General features: G+C 40.7%; 1 protein-coding gene across 1 annotated transcript in view; it reads left to right on the forward strand.

Annotated features, from left to right (window-relative positions):
• The window catches only part of LOC149173325 (uncharacterized), a 193391-nt gene that overhangs the window by 52787 nt on the left and 115237 nt on the right, over window positions 1–25367 (forward strand). The gene's annotated exons all lie outside the window — the stretch shown is intronic.

The raw sequence follows: 25367 nt of genomic DNA on the forward strand, positions 1-25367 counted from the left end.
AAAAAATACTAGAAATTGCATGACGATTTGGCATTAAAATTGTACGATGGCTCCTTCGATGGTGGTATATGCTTACACCTTCACATGAGTAATTGTGCCTCTTTCACTCAACATAGCCCTCGCTTCTTGGTTGATTCTCTTTTCAGGTGACATTGAAGTTGCAAGAGTGGAAATGTTGTCTTTCAAAGGCTCAAGACTTTTGATATGATTTTTTTTTTTTTTTTTTTTTTGTGGGGCTATAATACCATATTACAAAATGAGCTAGATTACTAAATGAGAAAATTTTTAGATAGGGTTGAGTCACATAACTGATCTAAAAGGAAGATACAATAGCACAATATGATATTATCAATGATTAATTGGGTGCATTTATTACAATGGAGTTTACCTCCTCTTTGTTCGTTAAGCGAATCATTTCCACTTGTGAATGTGGGATAGACCACTTTACTCAAAAAATAAATTATAACATATCCTAAAGTCATTTGGTGACTTTATTACATAGTAAGCCTTATATTCCAACACGAGTATGTCCTTGTATATCCCAGTGTTGATAACATTGGCACGGGAAAAAAATCAGCAAGGGTTTGGAAAACTTTGTCTTGGAAACATCAGCAAAAAAATTGGCAAACTGTTGCGAACATTAAAGAATACAAAATATATTTGTAAAATTTTCTGTTTCCCACCCGGTTTTCAGTTTCACCTTATTTCTCCCATATAGTTAAATGCCCATTCCCATAGCCATACATTTAACAGACTGAAAAAATAATATTGCTGAAAACACAAATTCTGGAAATTTTTCAGAGTGCTGGAAATTGCAGAAATAAAAATCAGCAATTAAAAAACAGCCATAAAAACACATTTAAACTCAGTGATTTTGGGTCAACTTGACCCTGGAAAAACCCCCTACAACTCTTGGGGAAAAACCAGTTTGAGAGCTCTTCTTTATTTCTGGAAAATGCCTTTTACAGAGAAAATTTTCAGCAAATAAATTTCAGCAAAAACAGAAATTTCCAGCAAGCAAAACTTATCTTTTTTCAGCCCAAACGACAATTGAAAAATGCTGTAAGAGCTGTACAGACCGTACGGATGTACGGATGTACGTATGTACGGACCGTACGGACTGTACGGACTGTACGGACGGCCGTACGGACTTGTACGGACAGCCCTCGGAAAAAGTGCAGAAAATATGTTTCTTCGATACTCGTGCTGAAAAATAATTTTTTCACTATTTTGCTCACAAAAACTGCCTTTTTCTGCTTGTTCTTTATGCTGTTCGGATTTGCTGAAGTGCTGCCTTGGTGTGTGTGCCAAACTGCTGCCTCTTTCTCTTCCTTGTCCAGAAATCTCCCTTGCTCTCTTGCTCTCCTTCTCCCAATCTGCTCATGAAAGAATGAATGATCTTTTCCTCCTTTTCCTCCCTTAACCCAACCCTAAATGACTTTTGGGTGATCCCTAAATCCAATGGCTGAAATAGATTTAGATCAATGGCTGAGATTAAATGCTCATTTAAATCTCACTTTCTATTTTTTAATTACACCCCACTTTAATAAAGACCCACTTAGTCTCATTTATTTCCAAAGTCACTTTTCCTTTCTAATTTTTCATTGACTTTATAAGTCACTTTAAAATTAGACTTTGTAACTTTATCACTTAAAGTCACTTTCAAATTAGATTTAACTTTATAAAAATTAAAAGTTACTTTAGGAGAAAAAATTAAATTCTTTTGGACACTTTTCCCTAGGCCAAAGATCAAGCCTTAGGGAACCACCTGTCCTCCGGTACCAAATTTCAACACTCCCTCTTACCGAGGAAGGTGTTCCTCACCACACCCATCTTGTCTCTGAAGTAGACATGCTTGCCCCGTGGTAAGGCTTTGGTAAGAATATCTGCACCTGCTCATCAGTGGAAATATACTCAAGCTTCACAGCTCCCTGAACATGGTCTCTGATGAAATGATATCTGATCCCGATATGCTTTGACCTGTCATGAAATACTGGATTCTCCGTGAGTTTAATGCAACTCTGATTGTCACAGTAAATCACTGAAGGTCTCAACGGCTGACCAAATAAGCCAAACAACATCTTGCGAAGCCAGATGGCCTCACAACTAGCTAGACTGGCTGCCATATACCTGCTTCCGCTGAACTCAGTGCTACTGACTGCTGCTTCCGGCTGAACCATGACACTACTGCTGAACCCAACCCAAAACAACACCCTGAAGTGCTCTTCCTATCAGAAGCACAACCTGCCCAATCAGAATCAGTGTATCCTGCCAATCTCACTCCATCTCCCTGCCTGTAGTCCAGACCATAATCCACTGTCCCCTGCAAGTACCGCAAATGTGTTTTGCAGCCACCCAGTGAACCTTCCTAGGCTCACACATAAACTGACTCATCGTGTTGACTGCAAAACAGATATCTGGTCTGGTGTTGACCAAATACATCAAGGAACCAATCAGCTGCCTGTACAATGTGGGATCCACCAACTCGGAATCCGAAGCATGAAGCTTCTTCCAGTTGGTGATCATCGGTGTCGACATGGGTCTACAATCCTCCATGTGGAATCTGCTAAGGATGTCCACAATATACTTCCCCTGCCCCAGGAAGAAATGCCCCTCCTCCTGCCACACCTCCAAACCCAAAAAGTAATGCATCAAGCCGATGTCCTTCATCTCAAACTCCGCCGCAAGATCTCTCTTGCAGTGCTCTATGAGTCTCTCTGCACCTGTAATGATCAAGTCATCCACATACAGCACCAGAATGAGAGGCTCCTCACCAATCACAATAAAGTAAAGGTTCGGATCTGCCTCACTCTTTGTGAAACCCATCCCCTGCAAGTATGCATCTATCCTGGAGTACCAAGCTCTGGGAGCTTGCTTCAGGCCATAAAGGGCCTTCTTCAATCTGCACACATGGGACTCCTTCCCATGCACCTCAAAGCCCTGTGGCTGCTCAATGTACACCTCCTCCTGTATGAAGCCATTGAGAAATGCGGTCTTCACATCCATCTGGTGGATCTTCCAACCCATCTCTGCTGCTATCGATATAATGGAGCGGATCGAAGTATATCGAGCCACGGGAGCGAAGGTCTCCTCATAATCAACTCCCTCTACCTGTGAGAACCCTCTAGCCACAAACCTTGCTTTGAATTTCTCAATGCTGCCATCTGCAGCATGCTTTACCTTGTAAAGCCATCTGGAAGTAACCACGGATTTGCCCTCAGGCCTCGGCACCACCTCCCAAACATCATTCTTCATGATAGAAGAATACTCCTCCTGCATGGCCTCTCTCCAGACCTGCTGGCTAGCTGCCTCCTCATAGCTAGAAGGCTCAGAGTCAAGGATGCTGGTAACCATCGCCATATAGCTACAAAATCTCTCAGGTGGTCTACTCTCTCTGACCGGCCTCTTCGGCTCAGCAACAGATGTGGCATCTCTCAAGGTGTCCTGAAGCCACTTGGGCTTCCTCTTCCCTGAGCATGCTTCTCCCATAGGAGAATGAAACTCCTCCTCCTCATCCCCATCAGTAGCCTGAACTCCTGACTGTCTGTCTGCTGTCCTCCTGCCTGCACCTGAACCTGTAGAAGCTGAGGTACCGTGTGAACTGTCCATCAGTGGACTCCCTAGTGAACTGCTCTGTGAACTGCTCTGCATGCTGCCCGGAGCACCACCCCTCTGGCTCGGCGAGCCACTGCTCACTGATGGACCTGACATCCTCATAGATGTACCTCCGGATCCTCCTGATCCCTGCCCACTGGATCCCTGCGACTGACTCAACTGCTGCTGAGGGTCTGGCTGATCCAGATACTCTAACTCCCGTGACCTCCTAAAGGCCCTGTCCTCCTCGAACTTCACATCCCGTCTAACAACAACTTTCCTCTGTGCAGGAATGTAAATCCGAAAGGCCTTTGAGGTCTCACTGTAGCCCACAAAGATACCCTTCTCTGCGGTGGGCTCTAGTTTGGTCCTCTCCTCCTTGGGTATATAGGAGTATGTAATGCATCCAAGGATATGAAGATGACCAAGATCAGGCTTCTTCCAAAGAAAGCCTCCTCCGGAGTCATGTGCCCCAAGGCACGATGCGGACTCCTGTTCTGCAAGTAAACAGCTGTGTTGCAGGCCTCTGCCCACAAGAACAATGGCAACCCCTGATCATGTAACATGGCTTTGGCAGCCCCTATGATGGATCTATTCTTCCTCTCCGCAACCCCGTTCTGCTGGGGGTTGTAAGGAACAGTGAACTCCCTCCTAATGCCTGCCTCCGCACAATAGTCAACAAACTCTCCAAGGGTGTACTCTCCTCCATTGTCCGACCTCAGGGACTTGATCTTTCGACCTGTCTGAGTCTCCACAAGAGCTCTGAACTCCTGAAACCGCTTGAAGACCTCACTCTTGGTCTTCAAGAAATAAATCCAGGTCCTCCTGGAGTGATCATCAATGAATAAGACATAGTACTCATATCCACTCAAGGAAACATGAGACATCCGACCGCTCACATCGGAATGAATCAAATCAAGTATCCCAGTCGCTCTGCTGTCACTGCTGGGAAAAGGGGATTTGGCAAACTTGCCCATTGCACAACCTCTGCAAGTATCATGGTGATCAGTACTGAAATCTGGCACACCTGTAGTGATCTCCCGCAATGTCCTCAAGGCTCCATGAGACATGTGCCCATCCTGCGGTGCCAAATCTCACACAGCTCAGAACTGCTAGCTCTGCTGTCGGTACTACAGCTCAATGCCAAAGGGGGCTGGAATGCAAACTTGTACACCTTTGCATGGCGTACACCTATCACTCTAGCTGAATCAGCTGGAGAGCCCCTGGGATACATCAACACCTGTCCTTCCCTGAACAGTACCTCATATCCTCTGTCTTCCAACGCTGAGACGGATATGAGGTTCTTCCTCATCCCTGGCACATAAAGAACCTCTGACACCTTCAAGGGAGGTTTGGACTCCCTCTGAAATGTCACTGTCCCCACCCCGACTGCTCTAACAACTCTGTCATCACCGAGTACTACCTCAATATCAGTGCCACTCTCTGAAAGCTCTGAGAAGTACTCCCGGACTCCTGTCATGTGACGTGAAGCCCCACTGTCCACATACCAGATACCTGTAGATGCTCCGCTAATCGAGGGAAAAGCATGCTCCCTCTGAACCTGTGTGGCAGGTGATCCTGCACTAGAGGACTCACATGTAGTGAACGCAAACTCCCGGTCAAAACGACCTGCAAAGTCCTCAATCTCAGCTGAAGCTGCCACATCCTGGGTCTTTCCCTTCTTCTTCTTCTTCTCCGGACACACAACTGCATAGTGTCCCATCTTCTGACAATTCCAACACTTCACTTTGGAATAGTCCTTTTGTGAGTTACCCTGTTTACCTTTACCTTTGCCTTTGCCTCCACCACCGCTTGTGGAAGCCTGCTTCTTCCCTTTGCCTTTCTTGCCTCCTGCCATCAGTGCTACGTCCTCATCCTGCTCAACTGGCTTGGCTGCCCCAAGCTGTCCTTTCCTGATCTCTGTCTGAATACAATCATCCCAAAACCTCTCCCATGTGGGAAGGGTCTCACGTGCACAAACCCCATCAGCAAAGTTCAACCATGAACGGGGGAGGCCATTCACTGCAATACGCACCAACTCAGTGGATGGAATGGCCTCTCCAATCGCTGCCAACTCATCTCTCACATTGGTAATCTTTGTGAGATATCCAGCTGCACTATCATTCCCCATCTTAATGTTTTTCAGCTTCTCCTTCAGGACCATCTTCCGGTTCTCATTGGTACTCTGGTAGAGATTGGACAATGCTGTCCACATCTCATGGGCATTGCTCTTTCCTCTCACATGAGGAATGCAATGGTCTTTGATTCCGTCTAGAATCAGCCTCTTACCCTTGTTGTTCTTTTTATTATAAGCTGCCAACTGAGTAGCATCAGTAGGCACAACAACAGGGTGCTGTGCTGTATGCACCATGACATCCCAGACTTCTGCCTCCTCAAAGATACTCTGCATTCTCTCCTTCCACACGCTGTAATTTGAATGCCCATCCAACCTATCCTCCACCCTCAATCCCAATGACATCTTGCTGTCCTAAAACTGAAAAATAGCACTGCTGTTGTAAAGATAAACCTGCTGTTTATGAAAAATCAGCTTGCTGGAATTTTCTGAGTGAAAAAATCAGCAGCTGTATTTTTTCTCTTTTGCTGTCCCAAACTGCCCTTCAGCACTCAAGCTCTGATACCATGTAAAATTTTCTGTTTCCCACCCCGGTTTTCAGTTTCACCTTATTTCTCCCATATAGTTAAATGCCCATTCCCATAGCCATACATTTAACAGACTGAAAAAATAAATATTGCTGAAAAACACAAATTCTGGAAATTTTTCAGAGTGCTGGAAATTGCAGAAATAAAAATCAGCAATTAAAAAACAGCCATAAAAACACATTTAAACTCAGTGATTTTTGGTCAACTTGACCCTGGAAAAACCCCCTACAACTCTTGGGGAAAACCAGTTTGAGAGCTCTTCTTTATTTCTGGAAAATGCCTTTTACAGAGAAAATTTTCAGCAAATAAATTTCAGCAAAAACAGAAATTTCCAGCAAGCAAAACTTATCTTTTTTCAGCCCAAACGACAATCTGAAAAATGCTGTAAGAGCTGTACAGACCGTACGGATGTACGGACTGTACGGATGTACGGAAGTACGGACCGTACGGACTGTACGGACTGTACGGACGACCGTACAGACTTGTACGGACAGCCCTCGGAAAAAGTGCAGAAAATCGTTTCTTCGATACTCGTGCTGAAAAATAATTTTTTCACTATTTTGCTCACAAAAACTGCCTTTTTCTGCTTGTTCTTTATGCTGTTCGGATTTGCTGAAGTGCTGCCTTGGTGTGTGTGCCAAACTGCTGCCTCTTTCTCCTCCTTGTCCAGAAATCTCCCTTGCTCTCTTGCTCTCCTTCTCCCAATCTGCTCATGAAAGAATGAATGATCTTTTCCTCCTTTTCCTCCCTTAACCCAACCCTAAATGACTTTTGGGTGATCCCTAAATCCAATGGCTGAAATAGATTTAGATCAATGGCTGAGATTAAATGCTCATTTAAATCTCACTTTCTATTTTTTAATTCACCCCACTTTAATAAAGACCCACTTAGTCATTTATTTCCAAAGTCACTTTTCCTTTCTAATTTTTCATTGACTTTATAAAGTCACTTTAAAATTAGACTTAGTAACTTTATCACTTAAAGTCACTTTCAAATTAGATTTAACTTTATAAAAATTATAAAGTTACTTTAGGAGAAAAATTAAATTCTTTTGGACACTTTTCCCTAGGCCAAAGATCAAAGCCTTAGGGAACCACCTGTCCTCCGGTACCAAATTTCAACAATATTCCCTTTTTTTTTAAATGTTAACATATAAAGCAACAACATTAGATAATATGGAGAAAACACTAATATATATAATGTAGTGGATGCCAAATAAAAAATGCTACATCAAAGTATACATTGAATCCTAAACCCTAAGAGCTATCCAATCAAGGACTCAAAAGTGGAGAATCAAACAATTGGAACTAATTTTCTCTTTTCATTGCCTTTCTTCTCACCTAGTATTTAGTGGGAGGCTCAACGAATTTGTAAAATTTATGATATAAATGTGGTTGAGGATGAACATAATTTTTTTTAATGTGCCCTACCCTTAACAATATCATATATAGCTTTATTTAGTTTCTTAACTCAATTACTCTTCAAGACTCCTAGGAAAAGTTATGTTGAAAATATTCGATAAAAGGGTTCCTTGATTTGTGCCTTAATCATAGGTACCAAAACGAGTTCCTTCTAGTGCATGACTCGAGTTCCTAAAAATTAGGAGATTCCCTATAAATTAGGACGAGTTCCTATAATTTAGGAACTAGTCTCTAAAAATTAGGACGAGTAAGGTTGCAGTTAATTGATGTGTTGAAATTGAAAGTCGAGTTCTTGACCTTTTAGTGTGAGTTGATTGAGGAAAAACACAAGTGATTGAGTTTCAAGTGGTTGACTTGAAATAGGACGAGTTGCATGAGTAGTTAACTCATGCTAACTCAATCAATCACAAAATCATTCCTTAATTAGAAAACTCACTAATTTTAACCATTTAAATTGCCTTAAAGGAGAAATGAAGGTACAAGTTTAATCATTGTTTTGGTGAGCACGAGTTGGTGAGACCAAGCAATAGGAAGCATGAGTTTGTGCGTGGAGCTTGTGAGAGAAAGGTGCGCCAAGAGAAGCTTGTGCACAGGTTGGTAGAGGGCAACAGAGTCAACAACCTTTCAAGGTTTTCAAGCTTAGATCAAGCAGGAAAGACAAGTGTGTCTTTTAGATTGAAACAATTATATTTTGTAAGAGATCAATTGCTTAGTTTTTTCTATCAATAAAATTCTCATCAAGTAGAGGGTTTTCCCAGTTGGGTTCCCTAGACAATTCTGTGTTTTTGAATTGTGTGACTGTGCTTTTATTTCTGTTCTTATTCTGCTGCATCTAGTAGAGAAATTATGTGTTTATTTGAGAAGAAATTATATTTCAGATTGCTTATGTTAGCATATCAGAATTTCGTGGATTTTCTACATGGAATCAGAGCTTGGATTAAAATAAAGATAACACCATTGTTTTACAACCAGGCCGAGTCAACTCGGAAATGGCCTGGTCAAACCGAGCCAATAAATTTTTTTACGACCAGGCCAGCTAACCGGCTAGGTTGGCCGAGTCAACTATGACTCGGCCTAGTCATCCAATGACCAGGCCGAGTCATAGTTGACTTGGTCAACCAGGCCGAGTCAATGAAAACCAGCTGGGCAGCGTAAATCATGATTGACATGGTCGCTGAGCTTTGTCTCATACATAAAAGGAGGATGACCTTCATTACAGAAGCTGACCTGATTGGCATTCTATCCAAAAAATTGTTATGTTTGAGTTATGAGTGGCAAACTGCAAGCCTGCAGTAAAAGGAGAAGACTTGATATGTCAAGTTACAATCAGTGTGCTAGTGTATAAACTCTCAAGTAGTCGCAGACTTCAAGGAGCTGAGCTAGAGAGGAGAAGGTAGGACGAGTTTGCTTCTCTGCTTCTTATGTTCTGGTACAAGTTGAGTTAGGAGGGCTGGACATGTAGCTGATGCATGGTTCTGGGCATATGGTTTGTTGTTTATCTTTGTGATCAGGCCGTGTTAATTTCTGTGCACAAGAGGAGGGCCGATACCCTTGTATTTTCTGGAGAAGGAGACTGTAAGGCCTGTGGAACAGCTGGTGTGAGGGCCAAGTTCCTCAACTATATGCACAGGAGAGTTAAGACCTAAAAGGTGAGGTATACACAGAGTTTCAGAGGTCTGATGTGGCTGAGTTAGGGTTTGACCTGAGGCAGTTGCAAAAGCCCTAAAGAGGTTTGAAAATCCTCTGTGGTTTAAAGTGCACTGGACCAAGACTTTCAGGGCTGAAACAGAAATCCTTGAAAGGTATGTAGGCTGAGTTTTTGTTGAGATAGATTACTGTGGGTTGTGAGTTAAAGTTTGTTCAACAAGAAGGTTTGGATAGTGGCTGTATGTGCCCTATATAGTGTCTCATGAGCAGTTGGGTTATTGTGTTGAGGGCTGTTTGTTGGTGTCCCAAGTGCAGTGACTTCAGAGTAGCTTTGTTATTGTTAGAGGGAAGATTTGATTAGCTTATGAACAGTCTCATTTGGTGTTGCAGACCACTGTGTGAAGGTAGTAGACGCTTGAGCCTAAGTTCAATGACATTGGAGGAGCAGTGCCTTTGATAGAAGCCAAACTTTGATGAGCTGTTGTGCAAGAGAATCTGAAGGTACAAAGGACCTTGTGAGCAGCTGTGGCAGAGGCATTGGAACAATAGTACTCTTTGCAAGTATAGGTGGCAAAGGACTTGTCGAGTGTTCAAGACAAGTGGATTGAAAGGGCTGGTGTAAGCACTTCTTTAGCAAGTCATGTTTGTTCTTGTTCTTGGGCAGATTGAGGATCATAGATTGTTGATCTCAAGCCCTAGTTTTTCTTTCATCAGGGCTAATTGTAAGGGCCATGATCCATGGTATGGGAGCCCTATGTTTATTGTATGAAAATTGTAATATAACAAGTTTTGGGTTGACAAAAATTGTGTACTTCATTGATTCACTGTTGTATATTTTCTGCTGTGCAAAGTGTTTGGTGTTGTGGCTTTTTAGTGTGTTTGTGACAGTGTTTTAGACAGACTTGATTTTGAATTGCCAAGGAAAAGTCAACACTACATGGGCTAGGTCACTATGTAGCCATTGGGTACCATTTTGATATAATGGATTGGTTCATGAGCCTACTTTGATCATATGTTGTCTTCCATCTATATTATAATGCTATGTGTTTGGAAACATGAATGAAAATTTTTAAAATTATGTTTAAAATATTTAAAATTATGTTTTTTTATAAAAAAAAATTAAATATTTAATGTATTTTTTACAACGACCGAGTCATTGAAATCGACTAGGCCGAGTCATTACCGAGTCGGAGTCGGAGTCGGAGTCGATCCTCGGCCGAGTCGGAGTCGTAAAACACTGGATAACACATCCAAAGTGCAAAACACATCAAGGAAGATCTCTGAAGTGGCCACAAACTTGAAGGACTCCAGTGAAGGTGGAAAGGAGCAAGATTTGGTGAAGGAGCAAGATTTGGTGACTTTTCTAAACTGTTTGGAGGGTTGAGTTGTTAATTTTTCTTAGAGCTATATTGTTCTTTGCTTTAGATAATTGCATTTCATCATTTACATATTGAATTCACCCCACAACACCATAACAATATTCAGTTTTACAACATTATTCAACAACATATGCAATTATATAGAAGGAACAATATCATCATCAATGCAATGGAACATAAAGGAACAATACAAGAAAAACATTCACACATAGAGACACCGGGATGTTAGAAAATCGGAAAGGCAGAAAGATTTTCTTATATTGATAATTACTTGTGATATTCTTATGTTCTTCTTAACTTCTTTATGTTCTTTTATCTTCTTCTCATCAAGTAATCATCAAAGTAAAAACATGAAGATCAAGGACACTAGAAGTAGGCACTCAGCCAGGGCTAAAACCCCTCTATAGGGGAAAACCCAGTCAAACTCTTCCACTAGCAAATTCAAGTTGAGATAGAACAAGACCCTAGACCAAAAGATCTTCCTCCTCCACCAAGTTAGCTCTTCCTGCCAATAGATTCCTGCCAATAGATAATCATCAAGTGTCAGCTTCTCATATGCAACTTCAACCCAGAATTTCGACTTCTCAGCTTCAGAATTTTGACCCCAGCTTTAGAATTTTGTCCCAGCTCCAGGATTGCAGTTGCAGCTCAATAGCTTCACACGTGTGAGAGAAAGAGAGAAAATTTCGACTTCTTGTGCTTGACATAGTTCTCCTTCTTTTTCGCTAGCCCTTTCCTCCTTGTTCCTTGAATTTCACATTTTTTTTTGTCCCAGAAATTGCAGATTGAATTTGTTGAGTGAGTGCTCCAAGTGAGGTCGAGTCGCTGCCTTTATATAGGAGATTCCGCCGCTCAATTAGGCCGACTTGTCTAGTTTGAGGCCGACTTGGTGGAGGAGGCCTAGAAGACCTAATTTACATCAAATTAAGTTTGTTTCTTGATTGGCAAAGCCCAAGAAGGGTCTATTACATCAAGACATGGACTAGGACACTTAACATAAACCCTAGAAACCTACAATGGAGGCTTTGACCTAAAAACCATTGACCCAAGCATGAAACCCATGCTTTAAAAAGTAAATTTCTTTAGTAATAAAATTCCTTTTTCTTTCTTTTAACAAATACATTACATCATGACTCAAATACAATTATGAAGACTCACACTAGTTACATTCTTTAACACGGGATTGGTTAGAGACTAGGGCAAAACCCACTACGGGGAAAACCCTTTCAAATTCTTCTTCTTATTAAATTGTCATAAAATGTTCAACAAAGAGAGAGTACAATGATCCATATCTTCAACCATAAAACTATCTAGCAAAATCAACTAATCAACATTCAAGAGATGAACCCAACAATGCTAATAATCAAAACCTTGATTCAGAAGCCTACGGTTAACTGTCATTGTCTCTGATCAACTGCCTAATTCTACGGTCAACTGCAGTCAACTGAAAAACCAAACCCTAGTTTCCAACCGCATGCAAAGAGTGTATGTGTGTGCGGCTGAAACCCTCCTATTGCACTCATGAGCCTGCACACCTTTAGTTGCAACCGAAAAATCTCCGTGTCATCCCTACGGCTGGAAACCAAAACCCTAGATCTAACATGCGAACTTCGGACCATGCAATTTAGGACCTGTATGAACCAATCTCTGCAAACCACCTCAGACCTGTGCAAGCCAAACCAAAGAAAGAAGAATGATCATGATGATGTCCAAATGAGGGTCACTTGAGTTATATTTATAGCCATCCGAGGGTCACTTGACAAATGCCATGGAACACATTTTTGAGACATTTGCATGAGACAATCATCCTTGGTATGAGATACACTTTCAGAGATGTATGATCGCATGGGTGCCCTGATGATGACAAAAATAACACATCTGGGTGCCGTTTTAGAGTAGTAGTGAATGCACATTTTTCTCTGAAGCTACAATTATAAATTCAAAATCTTTGTTGAAGTCACTATATGTCTAGCCACATAAACAATGTAAGATATCTCATCAAACACCTAGCTGAAATCAAATCTATGGTAGAAGAAGAAGATGCCAAAGCCATATGTTAAACAATGTGATTTTTCAATACATTAATGTTTTTTTTACTCTCAATCAATTACTTCTCAAACTCTATAAGATATGATCATTGCTCTCGTAGCTACAAAAAAGAGAACCGTTGCAAGAGAGACCAAAGGTGATTATCTAACCTGAGATGGCATTATACTCAAGAAACAATAGTAGAAGATCAACAAGAGATAGGGGAGAGATGGAATGTTACTATTGCAAAAAAATTGGGTCACATAGCTTGGAATTGTAGATTTTAAGCCAATGACATTATCAAGGGAAAAGCCAAAGACAGACCACATGTAGCTAATGCAACCATTGTTGGAGATCCATTAGATGTTGACAATGGTAATGATCTTATTGAAGAAACGACATTATATGCATTTTAAGAAGCCTACACTTTGAAGGCAGGAATGCATGTAGTGTAGATACAGTGCAACATGGATGGCTGCCCAAGTAGTTTGGGAATTTGTGGATCTTGAGAAGTATCCCTTGTTAAATTTAGGTTAACACGTTCTTTGCTTAGGTCGGCTACTTCATTAATCCATTTGCCCATTAATCCATTAGCAATCACATTAACCATTATCATATGACAGTGATTGATGAAAGAACATCACACATAAATGCAGAAGACAAGCCAAGACAAGAGAACACAATTATTGGCTCAAGCCAGGGAACCATCCATCCATTACCAAGAGATTATTTGCAACACATTGTTGCTGCTCAAGGGTTCTGTGCAAACTTCTGACCTCTAGTTAGGACATCAGAACAACCCTAATTCTGCTCCAAGTCACTGTGATTCTTTGTCCAAACTTACTGCCCTTCAACGCTGCCTTCTTGCACTATTGTAGGCCTTGGAACCTTCACAAGTCACCCAACAATAGACAGATCTTCTACAACACTATATGTGGCCTCCCTAGGACATGAAAACACCTTGTTTCAGCCTTCGCTACCCCAGTACATCTGTGACTTGTTGTAGGTTGACTACGGCTAGGGATAACACTCCTAGACTAGGTCTCTTGGCTCTCACGACAGTCCCCAACTATGTTGCTGAAGCAACACTACCCTGCGGCCCACTGAACAGAGATAATAATCCACAAAACAAGCACAGAAACACACTTGACTCACCTCTGCTCATGTGTCCTGATTTGGCCAGAAGTCTGCGCCCTAAACCATTTGAATCAACCCTAAACTACCTCCTTGCTGACTCCTCCAAGCCAGACATCTGCGGCCTCTCTCTGCAAGGCATCCTCACCTAAGAGGGAGACAACCATCTCCCCAAAATCGTGTTAGCTGCCTCCTTGCCCTAGCTTCAGATTTGCTACCCTATTTCAGATATTAGATGCTTATAGGATGTGTCCCAGTTGAGGTTGGAGGACACATATATATATACAAATTCGTGAGGGTCAATAGACATGACGATTGGTTCTTATGGAGGAGAAGACGACCTTGACACTTTGCATATGAGTGGACAAAAATTTAAAAATGCATTTCTCCTTATCCAAATTTGATGATCTTTAGGTCTATTTTGGTCCTCTCGAAAAGAGGAATTTTATGCAATAATCATTTTCATCAAACGAGCTGGCTAGAGTGGAATTTGGCACTAGTTGCCAATTTTAACAATCCTTCTCAACTAGGGAGAATTCCACCTGTCGATCCATGTCATCCAGTCATCAAGAACCATCTATGCATCCCATCTCAACTCTGCTGAACAATGATATAGATAATGAAGAAGAATTGATTGAGAGTGAGTCACAAGACCTTACCACTTTCCACCGACAAAAGTCAGTTTAGGGGTATAACACCATGCATCCTAGTCATAGGGAGTACGACAGTACACGATGCGTCCATTGGTAGTGCTATGGTCCCTAACCACTTTTCCCAACTCATTGGCCAGATGAGAGTACTTCCCATGTGTCCTAGACTATAGGGTAGGATGATGCTGGGGCAACAGGGAAAGACTAAATCACATCCTGCTCACAACCACACTTAGGGAAAGGATAAATCACATCCTACAGTCACATGTTACAACCATCGTAGGGAAAGGATAAACCACATCCTACGTGCAAGAAAACCACCAAGAGTAGGGAAAGGATGAACCACGTCCTACATGCATGCCAATCAACAATTGTAGGAAGGATCCTACATGTGGGGAAAGGATGAACCACATCCCACCGACATGTCAACCATCGATCGTAGGGAATGGGCATCCTACATGTAGGGAAAGGATGAACCACGTCCCACCGACTTGTCCACATGTGACAACTAACAAATGCCTATATGCATCTCTCACTGGGGTATCAACAGGAGAAGGTATACCCCAGGAGAAGGTGAACCACTCATCCTACTCATATGCCATAGGAGAAGGTGAACCACTCATCCTATTCATATATCATCACGGAGCATCACAGGGGAAGGTGAACCATTCACCCTGTACACAACGTACCTATAGGGGAAGGTGAACCACTCACCCTATGGTCACACACAGCTCCAAGAAGTACCCTAGGCCCCCAGGAGCTCCCAGAGCTCAATGTTCAACCGGGACCCTCATAGTTGGGTCTATCTATGGTTCCTTGCCTCTCTATGAAGGAAAATAAATTTGACCTTACCAAGAGGCTTTGAGAGGGAATCTGCACATTCATCCCGAAATGATGGAGCTTGATTGCTCCCTGTTGCTAATATACAATGGATGTTATCAGCATGTGCGCAAATGGCTCACAAAAGAGTTTCTTCAGTTGAATGGCTTCATAGTAAGCCATGCTTGCTGCTTTATACAATCAGCCTCAACGGAGTTCCTAGAGCAGCAAACTTCAGCCTTCAAAATAAAGGAGGATCCCAAGAAGTGTAGCACTTGGATGTGCTCTTTCATTTATCATACTGCCAGCCCAGCCAATTTAAAGATCCATGGAATCTTAAATAACTAGAAGTGTACATCATTTCATAGTTAAATAAGCAGCTATTCAATATATGAGGCTTAACCATGAGATGTCTATATCCGGATTAGCAGTTTCTTCATCTTATCAGACTTTTAAGCTTAGGACAGACATCATCAATAAATATCATAGCTCCCTTTGAATATCAGAAAAGTAACCTTGCCCAAAATGTAGCCATTGAGCTATCTGCAACCTGCTATTAATCCTTTGGTCCATGTGCCAAAATCATTCAATCTTAATCATGTAGCTTATATGCAGCCTCTAAGGTAGCAGAGATATGAGGCATCATAATCATCATACTCAGCTGTCAAGACTTGCCTTTATATAAAAAAAATATCGAGCAAGAAAAGTCATCAGGGATTTTATAGCTCCCTCTGAAGCCTTGCTATGACAACTACCGATGCATCAAATTACCCAATCTATGAAGAGGAGGAGTCTTTCTCATTTGGGCATCCATATCTATAAAACTACTTCTTCATAAGAAGCTCTATTTTCATGCTGATAAGGGTTGTTTCAAAGAACTGTTCCAAAGTGCCATGTACTTCTTCTCCTAGGTGTTCTTCAAGGATGAAAGCTATAAGTGCACTGTACTGCAATGTTTTTTACTGACAGATCCCAGTAGCTTCTTCATAGTAGATAAGCTATTGAAAAGTTTACATCTGTCTTGCTCACAACTTCGTTTGTGAAAAAGACTATAATATTGTCATCAATTTACGGGGGCTATAACAGATCACCATGGCTACTGGACTGTAACGATATCATACATAATGTTGGACTGAAAAGAAACCATAAATGTTGTTGAGCTGAGATGCCATACATATGACTGTCAAGGTAACTGCCACCCATTTGCTGCCATATGTTACTGGATTGTATTCTAAATTACAACATCACTGCTACGGGCTACCAATGGCTTTCTGCATTCCACTGTTTCTATTAACACTACCACTTTATCTATCCACTGCATCCACTTCTGCTACTGCTCTTGCTCTCACTCTTCATTCTGTCCAATCGTATCTATTGCATACATCTCTTGTCAAATTGTCACTTTCATACAAGGATTTTATCATATTATGATAATCTCATTTCTGCACATGTATCACGGGTTAGTTTGTGATATGCATTATTGTCTGATGCACAGATACCAAATGCACTTAGACCAGGAACCCATCTCGGCCATGTATTTGAATATCTGTAAGGAGATCAATGCCATGCAAGGTTTACTGTTGATAAATTCTTCAGATATACAAACTCCTTAAACTGCTCCTAAATAATGTGTATAGGACTTACTATCTCATGCTTCAGTCTTGACTACTGGGGATGAAACTTTCCCAAAGATCAGCCAATACTTAGGTACCCTTTCAAAACTTCACAAATCAAACTTGTAATCAAGTCCAATAATGATTCTGTATCAAATAAAGTGACATAAATAGATCCTGGTGGTTGAAGGATAAGAAACCCATCACTGTCGTTCCTTTGAAGGATCGGGAATCCATTTGTAAGTATATTTACCAGATCAAGTGCCACTATCAAGGGCTCATCAACTCGCAAATGATAACATCACTGATTTTCCATATCATAGGAAGATGAGATTAAGATCTAATTAATGATTAATCTATGAAAGAGGCCGAGATAGCTTCATATAGCCCTTATTCATGCTCAGAAATTTACCCAGCAATAAGTCTGCAGAGATCTTGAATTAATAACCATACTTCTGGTTACATTTTGTCGAGAAGACAATGTTGAAGTTTTAATCCTTAAATAAGGCAACAAAGCAGACTCAAATTAGGTCCGAATTTGTGCAAGTGTAACTTTCAGATTTTGCAGACATGCCACACAAAAAAAACCACAGGTATATGCAAGGATAGCCAAAGATGTGGTCTTAAAAAGAGCCGAAGATATACCCTTGAGATTCTCCTTGAAAGCACGACTTAGTGACTGAAAATTGCGTAAGGATTTCTTCATAAAAATTTACCCCAGTTCTGTTATTAAATTTGCACCAGGTCTGCACATGGTTGGCATTAGATCACGTCCAAATTAAGTTACTATGTTTGCAACGTAACCCTCAAAGTGAAACCATAATCAGAGATTCAACCTTTCTATATAGGATCTTCAGGACAACTCAAAAGGCCACAGGTTTAATGATATTAGGCCATTGCCTTAGGCATGCAAGACTACTTTAGACCTAGATCAGCTTCAACATGGCCAAATTTGGTCCTTCAAGATAGTCTGAAATTTGAATCCACTTACAAAAAGCTTGAATAAGCTCAATGATACCCTTATCAAACCATAGCCTAAAATAAAGGATACTAAACCAAAATCATTCTTTAATTAGAAAACACTAATTTTAACCATTCAAATTGCCTTTAAAAGGAGGAACGAAGGCACAAGTTTAATCATTTTTTGGGTGAACATTTTGATTTGGGGTAGCATCGGATGTGCCCTAGCCATGAAAATTGGTGGAAAGGCTAAAGCACGTGAGATCTCCAAGACCCAGAAATGGTTTGGACAGATTGTACCCGGTTTGGGAGATATTAAAATAATTAATATTTTTAATGGAGGTCCTAAGTCTAAACTTAGGAAAAATAAAATATTAATGGGTATTAATATAAAATTGGGTTAAAAGTTTCCAAAAGTCATGGATCAAGCCAAATCTAATCTTAGTTGTTGATTAGAAATTTAATCTCAGACGTTGAAGGACCAACAGGGAAAATATAAGAGGAGTCTTGAGGGTCAGTTGGAAGATACACCAGAGTGATCAATCATTCGATTTGCTAGAGCGGGGTTGCTAAGTAAAGTTAAACCAGTGATCAACAGTGAGGGGTAGTGAGTACTGGACAGAGAGGCAGAGACAGTACCGAGAGACCAGCACAGAGGCAAAGAGCGAGAGGTAGCAACTAGAGTAGGCCGCGCAGACCTTAGAAGAGACAATGCAGAGGCCAGAGGGAATGTGTCATCCATGCAAAGAGAAGCTGGAGTGAAGCAGAGGGTCCCAGAGGTTGCGCAGTGCCTTAGAGGGGTTTGGGGCTGACGCAGAGGCCAGAAGGGCTAGCGTAGAGCTTCAAAGTCGTTGGAGAGGGTTTTGTGTGACAGGTTTTCTGAATACCTGTTTCCGAATAGAGAGGTATTGTTGCCAATTATTTTTCTCTGTCGGGTGAGCCAGTTTTGCACCTTGTTGTACTCAAGGAAATACTGCATAATAATAAACCCTGAGAATAGCTGCACTGGTTTTCCCGCATTGGGTTTTTCCGAGGACATTTGTCCAAAAATAACGGTGTCACTTGTGCGTTTGTTTCCTTTCAGTTGACGATCTGTAGATGTTGAGACTGTATTGTGTTTATTTCGTTATTTATATGTTTTAAATAACCTGTTCGAATTTAACAAATAGAAGAAATAAACCAAAAGAATGCAGATTAAATTTCTAACGGATAGATTTAGAAATTTCAACAGAGCGCGAGTTGGTGAGACCAAACAATAGGAAGCACGAGTTTGTGCGTGGAGCTCGTGAGAGAAAGGTGTGCCAAGAGAAGCTTGTGCACAAGGTGGTAGAGGGCAGCAAAGATCAATAGTCTCGCAAGGGTTTCAAGCTTTAGATCAAGCATGAAAGACAAGTGTCTTTTAGATTGAATTAGTTGTATTTTGTAAGAGATCATTTGCTCAGTTTTTTCTATCAATAAAATTCTCATCAAGCAGAGGGTTTTCCTAGTTGGGTTCCCTAGACAATTTGGTGTTTTTGAATTGCGTGACTGTGCTTTTATTTTTGTTCCTATTCCATTGCATCTGGTAGAGAAATTCTGTGTTTATTTGAGAAGAAATTATATTTCAGATTTCTCATATTAGCAGATCAGAATTTTGTGGATTTTCTATAAGTTACACTTACTACAGGAATACCACCAAATCAGACATGGTGATATTATTGTTTGTATATATCATGATAATTTGAGGTTTTGAAATTATCAAATAATATCAATGATTATTGCAATAATTTGGAAATTAATGCCCTGGCTACATCAATATTACTGTAAAACCTAAGTCACGTGACGCGATGACACGAGACACAGAGAGCATGGAAATACAAATGTCTAATGCAGGACATGGTGACCTTGGAAACAAGACACAAAGGACACAATCTACATACATACATATATATGTATGTATGTTTAACAAATTCGTGAATTAATACATATACAAAAATGAAATATAGACGGATTCAAATCGCTTTAGAATTTAGAAACTGAAACATTTACAATTTTACATGATGGTGATACAAATTCAATCATATAACTAGTACATATAACAAAATAGCACCAAGTACAATCCATCTTTGAACCAAAAACACATCAACAAAGATGCTCTAAATGTTTTCTAGAGTCTAGAGTCCAAAAAAGGACATGCTACAACAAATAACTAGATATCATCAAAATAATTGCCTATGTTGGGATCCTCATCTTCAATCACCTTCTAACCATTAAAATAAGATAGAAAAAGCTTAACATGTCCAATCAAGATTTTGTTTGAGTGATGGGTACGTTTTTACTAGGGTCATGACATAGGAGTTTAACAATCACTGACACCAACATAAAGGTATATAGAGTGATTGGTGCTCTTGATGAAATGCTAGTTCCATACCCTCATACATGACAAAATTGAATGGAAACGTTCAATCTGCCAAATCTTGAAATCCTGAAAACTGGCAAGTCTACTGTATTTTGAGGGGGATCTAAAATTCTACTTTCTCCATATGAAATCCAATGAGGTTGGAACCATTCTCAAACATCCTGAAACAATTAATGATAATGTTCAAAAGTTAAGTAAAAGGATGAAAATGAACATTTTTCATCCTTTTACTTTAAGAATTTAACATTGTTAGGATATTCCGACACATAGGATATAGTTAAGTTCAACTTGGTCTAGTATAGAGTTAGGTTAGAGTTAGGTAAAGTGTGTTTCTTTACCGTTGTACATTTTGTAACTTACAATCCGACGGTCACGATATGTAGTGATCCGACGGTTCACTCTCACCTCGGTATTACCGACACTTGATCCGTGGCTTGACACCCGATTGGTCCATGAGTTCTATTTAAAGCGCATGGAGGGTCATTGTTCGGGTAATCCGTGCATGAGAGAAGCTTATGTAAATTTTCATTCTTTGATTAATAAATTGTCTGTACCCACGTTGGGACAGGCCGTGGACTGTTTCCCTCCTTGCACTCTGAGGGTTTTAACCACGTCAAAAATACTGGTGTATTGATTTGAGATCTGGTTGTGAGCGGTGTCCTTTTGGTATTCTTCTGTGGAACTTACCCTGTAAATTCCTACATGGTATCAGAGCTATTTGAGGGCCGCGTCCGTTGGTGATCCAAATCTGAAGCCGGTAGAACTGCATGCGGCTGTCGTTTCCTAGATCTGCTGTTTCTGACTGCTTTCGGGCCGAGAGGACTGCTCTGTTGCATTCGGAGCATCTGTTTCAGTGAGGAACCCCTTTCGTTTCACGCGAAAAGGTTTCCGGTAGCCCTAGCTGCGTCATTTTTCAGATCGGGAGGTATACAGTGTTTTTTTTGCAGTTTACTGTCATTTTCTCTCTGCTTATTTCGGTTTCGGTTTATTTAGCCTTTTTTTTCCCGGATCTATACCTTTCATTTCTGCGTATGCTCTTTGCCCTGCGACTCTGTGCGATCTGGGCAAATCAGAAACAGAAAGAAAGGATTTTTCTCATGCGTATGCTCTTTTCCCTGCACCTTAGTGTGATCTCGGAAAATCAGAAACATTGAGGAAAATATTTAGTTTTTCGGCTAAAAGCTAACTTTGAGATTTTTTTTTTAAATTTCTAGTTTTTTGGCTAAAGCTAACTTCGAGCCGTAAGGTTCGTTTTTCTTTGGATATTCGTGTTGGGTTTTGTGTTTTGTGTTTTGTAGGGAAAAGAGTCTTCCCAAGGCAAGCACGCAAATCGAGGCCCCCCCCCCCCCCCTCTCTCTCTCTCTCTCTCTCTCTCTCTCTCTCTCTCTCTCAAATCTTTTGTATAGATCAATTGGTTCAAAGACCTTTTAAGAGAGTAGAGGTCTTGGGTTCAAGTCTCCATTTTGTGGGGGCGGATTTTTTCATTCCCGCACATTCGCGCACTTTGCCGGCAACGTCAACAATTTTTTTTCAAAAAGCCATAACTTCTTCATCCGGAAGCCTTTTTCAGAGCCGTTTTTTTTAAAACCGCCTATTTTTTCGAGATCTATCCATTGGACCACTCACTTTCAGCATCTTCAGCTTCAGAAATGGAAAGTCCATGCCAAGTCATTCTTGACAGCACTAACTACTTCCAATGGGTCGCCTACATGGGAGATTTACTTAGAAGTAAAGGTCTCTTCAGAATAGCCACAGACCAAGAGAAGAAACCCAAAGATGAAGACAAGGCCGAAAAATGGGAAAATCGACAAGATCAAGCACGTGGCTTGATAGGAATGTCTGTTTCTCCTGATCTTAGATTCCACATTGCAGAAATTGAAACTCCTCATGAAGCATTAGAAAAACTTGCTAAAGTTTTTGGGATTAAAAATGAAATTAGATCCCATCAACTTGAAAATGAGCTGCTTACTTTGGATCCTAATAATTTTTCTTGCATTGAAGATTTCTTGTCAAAATTCAAGAACCTTAGATATCTCTTGGAAGGTGTTAAAGTTAAGAAAGATGATGGTAACCTTATTTATTCCATCCTTACTAAGTTAGGGCCAGCCTACTCTGTATTTGTTTCCACTTTCCATTCTACCAGGGAAGCTTTCATTTGTCAAGGCAAAGACTACAAGCCCCTTCCTTTGACTCCTTTTGTGATTCCTTAATAAGAGAACAAGAAAAACTCTTACACCTTGGTCTTCTTAATCTTGGAAACTCTTCCACAAAAGCGTTAGCCGCCCAGCAGCATCCAAATTCAAAGAATCCTAAGAAGTCTTATCCTCAAAGGAATGGTCCTAAACCAACTCAGCCTCAAGATGAAAGATCATTTCAGCAATATGATAAGACCAATAAAAACAAATGGAAGAAGACTGAAAGACATTGTAACTTTTGTAATCGAGATGGCCACTTAGAATCTAAATGCTTTAAGAAGATGGAAGCCTTGGAAGCCGCAATGAAGAAACATAACATCCATCTGGAGCCTACTTCAACTTCAACTTCCGGAACGGCATTTTCTGCATGTCATCGTCAATCATCTCAGTCTGGTTATGCATTAAATGTATCTTCTTCTTCTTCTCATTCTCATGAGTGGCTCATTGATTCTGGAGCCTCTTGTCACATGGCCAAAAACCAAGCCATGTTTTCTTCTTTAAATGATTGTAACACCAAAAATATATATGTTGGTGATGATAGATCTCTTAATGTTGTAGGGACTGGAACTGTTCATCTAGACAATGGTCAGTTCAATGATGTATTATGTGTTCCAAACTTATCCTGCAACCTTCTATCTGTCTATCAGATAACTCATTCAGGTGAAGGTAAAATTGTTGAATTTTCACCTCATGATGTTGTAATCAAGGATCTAAAAGATCCTAAACAGATTCTAGCTACTGGTCTTGCTGATGATTCCAAAAGGTTGTATAAGTTTCACAACTTTGGGTCATCCCATCTTCCCTCAGTATTTGTTGCTCATAATGATGAAGTGAGCAAACTTTGGCATGAGCGGTTTGGTCACTTAAACTATCGCTCCCTTCAGCATCTATGTAAAGAAAACATGGTGACAGGTCTTCCTATGGTATCTTGCAAAGATGGTGTTTGTTCCGGATGTGTACTCGGAAAACATCATCGGGACAGTTTTGACAAACGTGCCTCTTGGCACGCCTCAGCCCCTTTACAGCTTGTGCACAGTGATTTATGTGGTCCTCTTCCTGTTGCTTCATTCTCTGGCTGCAAGTACTTCTTAACTTTCATTGATGATTTCTCTAGACGCACTTGGGTATACTTCTTAAAACTCAAGAGCGAAGTATTTACCACCTTTTTGGCCTTCAAAGCATTCGTTGAAAAACAATCTGGACATCAAATTCTTAAGCTAAGAACTGATAATGGTGGAGAATATGTTAAAAATGCATTCATCACTTTTGCACCGAAAATGGAATTCAAATGCAACATACTGTTCCATACACTCCACAACAAAATGGTGTAGCTGAAAGGAAAAATCGCACCTTAAAGGAAATGGCTAATTGTATGCTGCAATCTAAAGGACTCAGTCTTAGTTTTTGGGCCGAAGCAATTAATTGTGCAAATTATATAATCAATCGCACTCCTACTAAGGTTCTAGAGAATATCACTCCAGAAGAAGCTTGGAGTTCCATTAAACCAGATGTAAGTCACTTTCGTGTGTTTGGAAGTGAAGCATGGGCCCATATTCCAGATGAAAAGCATAAAGCCTTAGAACCTAAGAGTGAGAAATGTACTTTTGTTGGATATTCTGAAGATGTAAAAGGCTATAGACTTATTCCATTTAAGTCCAAAAATGTTATCATTAGAAGAGATGTAAAATTTGATGAAAATAAATCGGCCTGCGAGCCTAGTCCGGCGGATGTGCCACCTCTTCCCATCTCTTCTATCTTTGAAAACATTTCTTCTTCTGATGATGAAAGCGAGGATGATAATCCTTCCCCACCTTCTCAGGATCCTCAACTTCCAAGATGGGTCCGTGCTACTCGGGATGCAGCAGGTGATCTTGCCGGTGATCCTACAGATCAGCGACGTACACGTTCTCAGTTTGAAAGAGCCTCTTCTTTACTGGCTCAAGCTCCAGTAAATCATGATCCTGACACTTTTGCAGAAGCTTCAGGCCATCCACATTGGGAAACAGCTATGAATGAAGAATATCATTCATTGATGACAAATGATACATGGGATCTTGTTCCTCTACCAAAGGGACGCAAACTTGTTAGATGCAAATGGGTTTACAGAACCAAGTATGGACCAGATGGGAAAGTTAACAAACATAAAGCTCGTCTAGTTGCTAAGGGCTTTTCACAGGTTGAAGGCATTGACTACACTGAAACCTTCTCTCCAGTTGCCAAAATGAACTCTATCCGCCTTGTTCTTTCCCTTGCTGCCTCTTTAAAATGGGAAGTACATCAAATGGATGTTAAATCTGCCTTCTTGCATGGGGACTTGCAGGAAGAAATCTATATGGAACAACCCATTGGCTTCATACAAACAGACTCCAGCCTCGTTTGTCGACTTAAGAAATCCCTTTATGGCCTCAAGCAAGCTCCTCGAGCTTGGTATGCCAAAATGGATAGCTTTCTTTTAGAATCTGGCTTTTCTAGGTGTCATTCTGACAATACTGTCTACACCAAGAAAGTGGGCAACTCTCTCATCATCCTTGTTCTTTATGTTGATGATCTTATTCTTACTGGTAGTGATCCCAACCTTATAAACCATGTGAAGTCCAACCTTAAAAAGAAATTTGAAATGACAGACTTAGGACACTTACACTATTTTCTCGGTCTTCAAGTCTTGCAATCCCAAGAGGGTATTTTCCTTTCCCAGTCCAAGTATGCTTGTGATATTCTTCGTCATTTTCACATGGAAGACTGTAAGCCAGCCCCTTCTCCCTTTCAGTCTGGAGTCAAACTTTCAGTCTCTTGTACTTCTCCTGAAGTTGATGCTACCTTATACCGTCAACTTGTCGGAAAACTCTTGTATTTAACCCATACTCGTCC

This window comes from Pinus tabuliformis, chromosome 4_2, assembly GCF_031772625.1.
Source record: "Pinus tabuliformis cultivar Carrire ecotype Pingquan chromosome 4_2, CPIR1, whole genome shotgun sequence".
NCBI lineage: Eukaryota > Viridiplantae > Streptophyta > Pinopsida > Pinales > Pinaceae > Pinus > Pinus tabuliformis.